This window comes from Schistocerca nitens, chromosome 7, assembly GCF_023898315.1.
Source record: "Schistocerca nitens isolate TAMUIC-IGC-003100 chromosome 7, iqSchNite1.1, whole genome shotgun sequence".
NCBI classification, from domain to species: Eukaryota; Metazoa; Arthropoda; class Insecta; order Orthoptera; family Acrididae; genus Schistocerca; species Schistocerca nitens.
This window is the reverse complement of record NC_064620.1, coordinates 69,399,627-69,408,552: the sequence shown is the minus strand read 5'-3', so window position 1 is coordinate 69,408,552 and position 8,926 is coordinate 69,399,627. Positions and strand designations below refer to the sequence as shown.

The window sequence follows — 8,926 nt, the reverse complement described above, 5'->3', positions numbered from 1 at the left end:
GCTTATTACCTTTCCAAGTATCTGTATGAAGCAAGGGCTCCCTGCGAGTATGAACGTAGTCAATGCCTTTCCACAGTCTGCTTCTAGATCGGAAACTAACTTGAGTTCTTGATAGCCTCTCAATATTTCATTCGTCCGCAAACTGTGGTGAGCTCTTTTCATTAATGCCGCCTGGGACACCAGCACTGCGCCAGTCAGCAGGGGTTAGGAGGAGCAGGATAACCAATGAAGAGGTACTCAGTCAAGTAGGGGAGGAAAGAGCGGTATGACATACCTTGACTAAAAGCAGAGCCGCTGATAAGACACGGGAATATTCACTTTCGTTATGTAGAGAACTGTAGAAGAGGGTAAGTGGGTTCAAACTGTATAAGGGAACTAACAATACTTGACGACAGTAAACAGATTCAAGTGGATGTACGCTGCCACATGTGACGTCTCCTATTATTGCCTACTGGCACTTCCGCTATCAGCGAAAATGCAATGTCCTTTTTTTCTACGCACAGCCAATATTCTTCACCTCGTGGAGGTACGTGAAAGAGAGGCGACACAACGCTATCTGTTATTATAGTCAATATTTGTTGATAATGTCTGCTCTTTGCACTAATTTGAGTCTATATTCGGGGCCACACAAATCTTTTAAAGTCTCTTTCGTTAATAAGTTTAGATTCAAATTATTACTATCGTGTAGCTGCGTTGTTTAGCGGTTGCCACCAAAGACACTCATTAACAGCTACTAGGTGGCCGATTTGCGTTTCAAAATGAATTGATATCCTTTTATTAGCATAGAACATGTACGAGTACACCGAATTATTTCGTTCAAAAGATAGAAGATTCATTTAACACAGCACGATGTTTTGTCCGTTGAAAATTATTCCCTTTAATATTAATGTGGAATAAACTATTATTAGTATTATTATTAATATTTAACAGCGATATCCCAGTACACAGTTCACTTCTCTTGATACTCAATTCAAAATCGTAGGACACTATAGTTTTTCCTTAACTAGCTTTTTATTAACATAGTTTCTTTGATACGATTCGCTGCTATGAATGGTCACACTTTAACTCGATAGGAAATGTCCATACAGGGTCTATATTCGGAAGTCAAGTTGCGACGCGATGTTTGAATGGTAGCTTCCGCAAAAACTGAAGTTCTTAAATTGGAATCAATAATGTCGATCTTTTGAAAAGTTCGCTGGATGTTAGCGTTGTCTCAGATCTGTCGGTTTTCATACTTTTGACAGTAAACTAAACGAACAGAAATATACTTTCAATAATCTCGACTTCCAATAAAGTTCAATAATTCACGAAGTGGCGCATGAACTTAAGAGACGCGAATACCCTGCACTCAAACGCTAAAAGCTCGGGCAGTAAAATTTCGAACACAAAGACTCCCAGATGCTAAAGACTGCCAAAAGCTAAAGACGTTAACAATACGCGCGTTGTGATCTTGACCACCCTAAATAACTGTTTGTCCAAATGCAAATTACAAAATGTTTCAAGCAAATGTTCTTTAGCGGACAGGGGGACATCAATGAGCATGATTCCCTGCGTTGTAGCTTTGTTTTTTAGAAAGATAGGAACAGCGGTATGACTTTTTTTAAATGGCACGCTGTATCTTTTATTCGGTAATTCATTTCCTCTCCTAAAGATCTATTCAAAATTGTATCACAGTGTACCATTCACTGAAACACAACGTTATTAATTACGTAACACAAAATTGACTTTGAGCCCGGGATCACAAACTCGTCCACTTGCTGGAGCTGTCAGAAAAAAATGAAAACCAACTAAAAAAAGCACCCCGTCTTCGGGCCACAAGTGGCCTATCGGACCATCCGACCGCCGCGTCATCCTCAATTGAGGATGCGGATAGGAGGGGCGTGTGGTCAGCACACCGCTCTCCCGGTCATTATGATGGTTTTCTTTGACCGGAGCCGCTACTATTTGGTCGAGCAGGTCCTCACTTGGCATCACGAGGCTGAGTGCACCCCTAAAAATGGCAACAGCGCATGGAGGTCTGGATGGTCACCCATCCAAGTGCCGGCCACGCCCGACAGCGCTTAACATTGGTGATCTCACGGGAACCGGTGTATCCACTGCGGCAAGGCCGTTGCCAAAACCAACTAAAAACATAACACAAACTTGACTTTGACTCTCTTGTACCATTGCCCAGGAGTAGAACATTCAAAGGTGCTCAAAGTGGTGACCCTGGACACCGATACACTGGTGCATTCGTTGAATGAAATAATTATTTACTGCTTCCAGTTTTGCCAGCTGCAGAGAATTACAAGCAAGCACGATACTTTCCTGCATGTCCTCTGGAATTGTTGGACTATCGCGATAGACAACGTATTTAACGCATCCCCAAAGAAAAAAGTCCAAAGGATTTAAATCAGGAAACCTAGCAAGCGAAGTAACTGTCCGTCCTCGACCATTTCATGTGGCAGGATACCGATGGATACCACATAAGTATTCTGGTTCTTAGCGGCACTTCATTCAGAAGAGGAGGAAGAATTCGTCTGAGGAAGTTGGCATACGCTGTGCCGTTTGGACTACCATTGATGAAATAAGGGCCAATAATTGTAGTACCAAGCATCCCACAACAACTGTTAACTCTCCATTGACGCTGATGTTCGACCAGTCTAAGCCATCGTGGGTTGTCGCTGGACCAATAATCCATGTTCCTTGCATTTACCTGTCATTTGTTTGAGAAGGCAACATTCATCGGTAAATAGAACATTGGAAAAGAAGTTCGATTTGGCGAGGATTTGCTGCTATGCCCGCTGACAGAACTGTGCGCGATTCTGGAAATCACTCCCATACAATTCTTGAGGTAGGTGTACGAGGTAAGGATCGAACCGGTAACGTGTAGTAATACGATGTACACTGGTTTTAAGAACGCCAATATCGTGTGCAAGCTGTCATGTGCTCACATGTGAATTCATAGCAACGGAAGCGAGAACAGTAACTTCGGCAGCTTCGTCTGTGCGAGTGCTACGACCATTGCGTTGTCGTAGGTTGAAACTTCCGTTTCCTGAAGCGTCGCAACAGGACGAGAAAACATCCGTCGTGAAGGTGGGTTCTTGTCAGGATATCGCTCTCTGTACAGTTCCGCTGCCTGCGTGGAATTTCGCCTACTTTCGACAACAACAACAATAAAAGAAACGTTAGGGCGATGCAGTTTGTAGAAAGGACAGCCTTTACTGTATGCCTACTCTACACAACAGTATTTAAATGGACTAAACTAACTGTGCTAAATGTACCCGTACATAAGAAAACAGTATTGCAATTACTGTTCTGGTAACTTACATTCCCCATAGATGAGTAGCATTCCTATCTTCTCTTCGTTGGTGTACATTCTACAGGGCTATTACAAATGATTGAAGCGATTTCATAAATTCACTGTAGCTCCAGCGCTTGTCGTGCTTGAAATGCACTCACATCAGTCAATCATAACAGTGCAACGACACTTCAGGACGAAGTTCAACAAAGATCCACCAACTGCTAACTCCATTCGGCGATGGTATGCGCAGTTTAAAGCTTCTGGATGGCTCTGTAAGGGGAAATCAACGGGTCGGCCTGCAGTGAGCGAAGAAACGGCTGAACGCGTGCGGGCAAGTTTCACGCGTAGCCCGCGGAAGTCGACGAATAAAGCAAGCAGGGAGCTAAACGTACCACAGCCGACGGTTTGGAAAATCTTACGGAAAAGGCTAAAGCCTTACCGTTTACAATTGCTACAAGCCCTGACACCCGATGACAAAGTCAAACGCTTTGAATTTTCGGCGCGGTTGCAACAGCTCATGGAAAAGGATGCGTTCAGTGCGAAACTTGTTTTCATTGATGAAGCAACATTTTTTCTTAATGGTGAAGTGAACAGACACAATGTGCGAATCTGGGCGGTAGAGAATCCTCACGCATTCGTGCAGCAAATTCGCAATTCACCAAAAGTTAACGTGTTTTTTGCAATCTCACGGTTTAAAGTTTACGGCCCCTTTTTCTTCTGCGAAAAAAACGTTACAGGACACGTGTATCTGGACATGCTGGAAAATTGGCTCATGCCACAACTGGAGACCGACAGCGCCGGCTTCATCTTTCAACAGGATGGTGAACCACCCCACTTCCATCATGATGTTCGGCATTTCTTAAACAGGAGATTGGAAAACCGATGGATCGGTCGTGGTGGAGATCATGATCAGCAATTCATGTCATGGCCTCCACGCTCTCCCGACTTAACCCCATGCGATTTCTTTCTGTGGGGTTATGTGAAAGATTCAGTGTTTAAACCTCCTCTACCAAGAAACGTGCCAGAACTGCGAGCTCGCATCAACGATGCTTTCGAACTCATTGATGGGGACATGCTGCGCCGAGTGTGGGAGGAACTTGATTATCGGCTTGATGTCTGCCGAATCACTAAAGGGGCACATATCGAACATTTGTGAATGCCTAAAAAAACTTTTTGAGTTTTTGTATGTGTGTGCAAAGCATTGTGAAAATATCTCAAATAATAAAGTTATTGTAGAGCTGTGAAATCGCTTCAATCATATGTAATAACCCTGTGCTCACACAACTCTTCATCTGACGATGGTTGATGGAATGACGGGTGTGCATTCTACTGATGTTTACATTCGTCCTCTGTCAATGTCAGCACGTGGATGTGTACCTGCACTAACCGTTGGGAGCGTCAACGTCAGTGTTGTGTTATGTAATTAATAATATTGTGTTTCAGTGAATGGTACACTGTGATACATTTTTAATAGGTCTTTAGGAGAGGAAATGAATTACCGAATAAAAAATACAGGGTGCCATTTAAAAAAGTCAAACCACTGTTCATCTCTTTCTAAAAAAACAAAGCTACAACGAAGGCAATCAAGCTGATTGATGCCCCCTAACGGCTAAAGAACATTTGCTTCAAACATTTTGTAATTTGCAACTGCACAATCAGTTATTTAGGGTGGTCAAGACAAATGGGACACCCTGTATAGTAGTTGTGAAACAAAAGCGAAGTTCGATAGAAATTCTTTGAATAAAGTCCCTTGCTACTTTGCATATAATACTCAAATCCATTGGCTCTTGTTATCCTTTTATTTAATTTTTTCTGCTTTAAAACGGAAATTCATGATTTTATATGAAATATAGGAAATGTTCATGGCCAGTTCCAATAAATTTTAGTTTTAAAAAAGACCAGATATATAACGAGAGGTTACACACAGCTATACAAAAATGATTAGGCTTGCATAGGATAGACAAGCACGGTGAGCTGCATTGAACTTGTCTGCATGCTAAAGACCGCCGGCCGGTGTGGCCGTGCGGTTCTAGGCGCGTCAGTCTGGAACCGCGTGGCCGCTACGGTCGCAGGTTCGAATCCTGCCTTGGGCATGGATGTGTGTGATGTCCTTAGGTTAGTTAGGTTTAAGTAGTTCTAAGTTCTAGGGGACTAACGACCACAGATGTTGAGTCCCATAGTGCTCAGAGCCAAGCTAAAGACCACAACAAACAACGACAACAACAATATTTTAACCTGCTTGAGAGATACTGCATGTACCACTTTCACCTCTTGTCACTAGCCTTCTGATTTCAGTTACATACTTGACAACTGGAGGAACCAGAAGTACTACGTCAAGTGCACACTTCAAACGCTGAGTCATCACAGTCAAGGAGATGCAGTGTACTCGTGTGAGTCTTCATTATCAGTTTCTGTCGGATTTTGGAAGGGGCTTCAGGGTGGGTCTTCATTTGAACAGCTGGTCTAATCGTGGAATATCCAGTTCTTGGGGGCATTCACACGTGACAGTAGTCCGATGTTGATATGCATTGGAACGTGAGATTACCGGTCGATCACCTCTGACTGCTACAGAGGAGTTTTGCCTTACCATGCACTAAGTTCCCCTTCACACCTGTGCCAGCCATCTGGGAACGTGTAATGGACTCCCTGCAGCATTCTGTGTCATCCCTCGCCATTGGATGGAAACTAGCAGCAGCCAGACAAGGGAATTACCAACCCACACATAGGGTGCCGCTAACAGCACAGCACAAATGGCTGCATTTGGAGTGGTGCTGTGACTGAGAAGCATGGACTGCTGATGAATCACTGTTCAACACTGCCCCAGATGACCAACGTCGGCGAGTATGGCGGCTACATCGGGGAAGACCCCATCCTTCCAATGTTTTGGAGAAGCACAACAGTGTTACTCTTGGCGTCAAGGCATGGCGAGCCATCGGGTATGACTTCAGGTCAGGGCTGCTGGCGATTGAGACCTCTGACGAGTTGGACAGCGCGACGAGGACACGCAACGTCGTCAAGTGCCACCTCTGATGCGACAGTCTCCTTCTGGCATTTTTCAACAGAACCATTCTCGTCCACACACGGCACATGTCTCTATGAACTGCGTCGTGCTGAAGTACACACGTGGCCAGGAAGATCTCCGGTAGAACACCTCTGGAAAAAGCTCAAACATCAAATCCGTCCCAGGACCAGCATAAAGAATGTCAAGGGTCACTTGCAACAGTTGTGGACCGGCTTGCCTCGTGAAACGACACAACCACTTTATGACAACCTTCCCCGCCTGGACGGTTGATAAAATATCGATATATCGACATGCCTACAATGTTCCATAAAAACACGGGAGAACTGCCGTAAGTAAGTAACATCTTGCCACGATATTTCGGCACAAAGTCTTTTGGCCATCTTCAGGTGAGTACAGCTGTAGAAGTACTGGCGAATACGCTTTGTTTTTTTTTTTTTATTGTTATTTTAAAACCTGTGCAACAGGCAGGCTGTCAGCAGCATTCTATGCTGCTCTTCAGCCATAGAATAGACAATGAGAAAACAACAGAAAGAATACACATAAGTTACATAGTGGTGGGTAATAAAACAGTAGACACATAAAGACAAACACAGAGCCGTTCACACTCGACGATAATCCACACTACAAACTGCTGTCACGACGCACTAACACTGAAGATGGCGATGGCACAGGTGAATGATGGAGCGTGACGGTGAACACTGAGCACTAAACACGACAGCACACACACACTGATGGCGATGAACTCCGGCGCGCGAATGTCCACTTAGCGTGTGCGAGTCCGGGGACCTGGCAAGAGGGGAAGAAGGGGGAGGTGGGGGAGAGGGGAGAACAAAGATTCCAATGGCTGAGGAGATGGGGGGAAGAGGAGAGGGACAGGGGAGGGGAAGCCCAGGGGAGGAGTGGGGAGAAATGGAGGAGGGAGGGAAGAGGGAGAGAAGGGTGGGAGGGTGCCCAAAGGAGCAAAAACAGGAAGAGGGAGGGAGGATCAAAGTTGGTAGGAGGGGTAGATGGAGGGGAGGAGGGCATCATCAGGGAGAGGGAGCTGGCGGAAGCCACCTTGGGAGAGTGTAAGGAGGGTGGAGAGATGGAGACCAGGTGGGACGTGGGAATACAGGCGCGGCAGTGGGCGGGGGTGGGAGAGGGTGGGTGAGACAAGCGGGTGAGGAGGATTGAGTTTGCGGGAGGTGTACAGGATTCGTATCCTTTCAAGGGAAAGGAGGAGGTGGGGGAAGGGGATGAGATCGTACAGGATCCGCGTGGGGGGGGGGGAGACGGATGCAATAGGCGAGGCGGAGAGCATGGCGTTCAAGGATTTGGTGGGATTTATAAAAGGTATGGGGGGGGGGGGGGTGGATATCCAGGCCGGATGGGCGTAACAAAGGATAGCGCGGATGAGGGATTTTGGCAAATATGCGCTGAGCTCTGCTATTTAAAGCCGAAGGGGGCTGCATTGCGCATGCGCTGCGCATGTACTGTTTAGCGTGCGCGTTCACAACTCCGTGCGCTGCGCCTGGTGCCCTCCGCGGTGAAAACTTGGCATTTCGATATCAGATCGATCTTCATGTTTATACCGATAACTACGTTGACTACGAAGTTTCTCTATAATGGAATTCCAAGCGGAATTTAACTGGTAACCGCTATCTCGATTGATAAGAGTCTCGCTGTCTGACAATTTTATTTCTATGGATTCATTTATAATTGAACTCCAGAAATTTGATGTTTGAGCCACAATTTTTGTATCAATGGTACTTCATAGAGTGGCCAGTAGAAATACAATGTTCAGCGATTGTGGAGCTCAGCGCGTATTCGCCAGTACATCTACAGCTCTACTCACCTGAAGATGGCCAAAAGACTTTGCACCGAAATATCGCGGCAAGATGTTACTGACTTACGGCAGTTCCCCCGTGCTTTTATGGAACAATCAGTACGCCAGGAAAGTTTCAAACATCACATGCCTACAATGTTTCAGAAATCATCGATATATATCGCAGTTACTTTCTTCAACGGTACATCGATTAATCTATATCGAAATAGCAGCGCCGGCTGCCGATTTTTTTATTCTATATCATATTTTTTTTCGCAATTTTCGATGGACTTTCGAAGTTGTTCTTTTTAAATTGTAGTAAAACTGTTTTACTTTCACTGTGTGAAGCAGTCTTACTACTTTTTGAGCTTTCATAACGTCTAGTCTCCCCCTTTGACTGTGTGAAGCAAGCACAGGTGTCTCAAAAGAAGAAGTCCGATTGTACTGGGGAGTGGGGCGGGGGGCTGCGGGAGGGGGTGGCGGCGGGAGGGGGGGAGGATGTATGACGATGTGAATGGAATAACAACATTCACGATGTGAAGAAATAACATACTGGTTGCATTAAAAAAAAATTACCCCAAATAGTGTGCTATTTCTTTACCTCGACATTCTGTTAGAACAGTTGCTGAAAATGATGAAACAAAAATTTAAATGATGGGATTGGTCTTTGCGGTCGGCAGAGACGTGTGAAGGGAAATCCCGACGTAATCGGCTCAGTGCTACCAACAGAAACTGCAATGTTTAACTTTACCATGCAGTTTTGATACTACGAGGTGCATTCAAGTTCTAAGGCCTCCGAATTTTTTTTCTCCGGACT

The 8,926-nt window shown here is 45.1% G+C and overlaps 1 pseudogene; it reads right to left on the bottom strand.

Annotated features, from left to right (window-relative positions):
- Nucleotides 1-1,997: 1,997 nt before the first annotated feature.
- Nucleotides 1,998-2,115, bottom strand: LOC126197195 (5S ribosomal RNA; annotated as a pseudogene).
- Nucleotides 2,116-8,926: the final 6,811 nt, after the last annotated feature.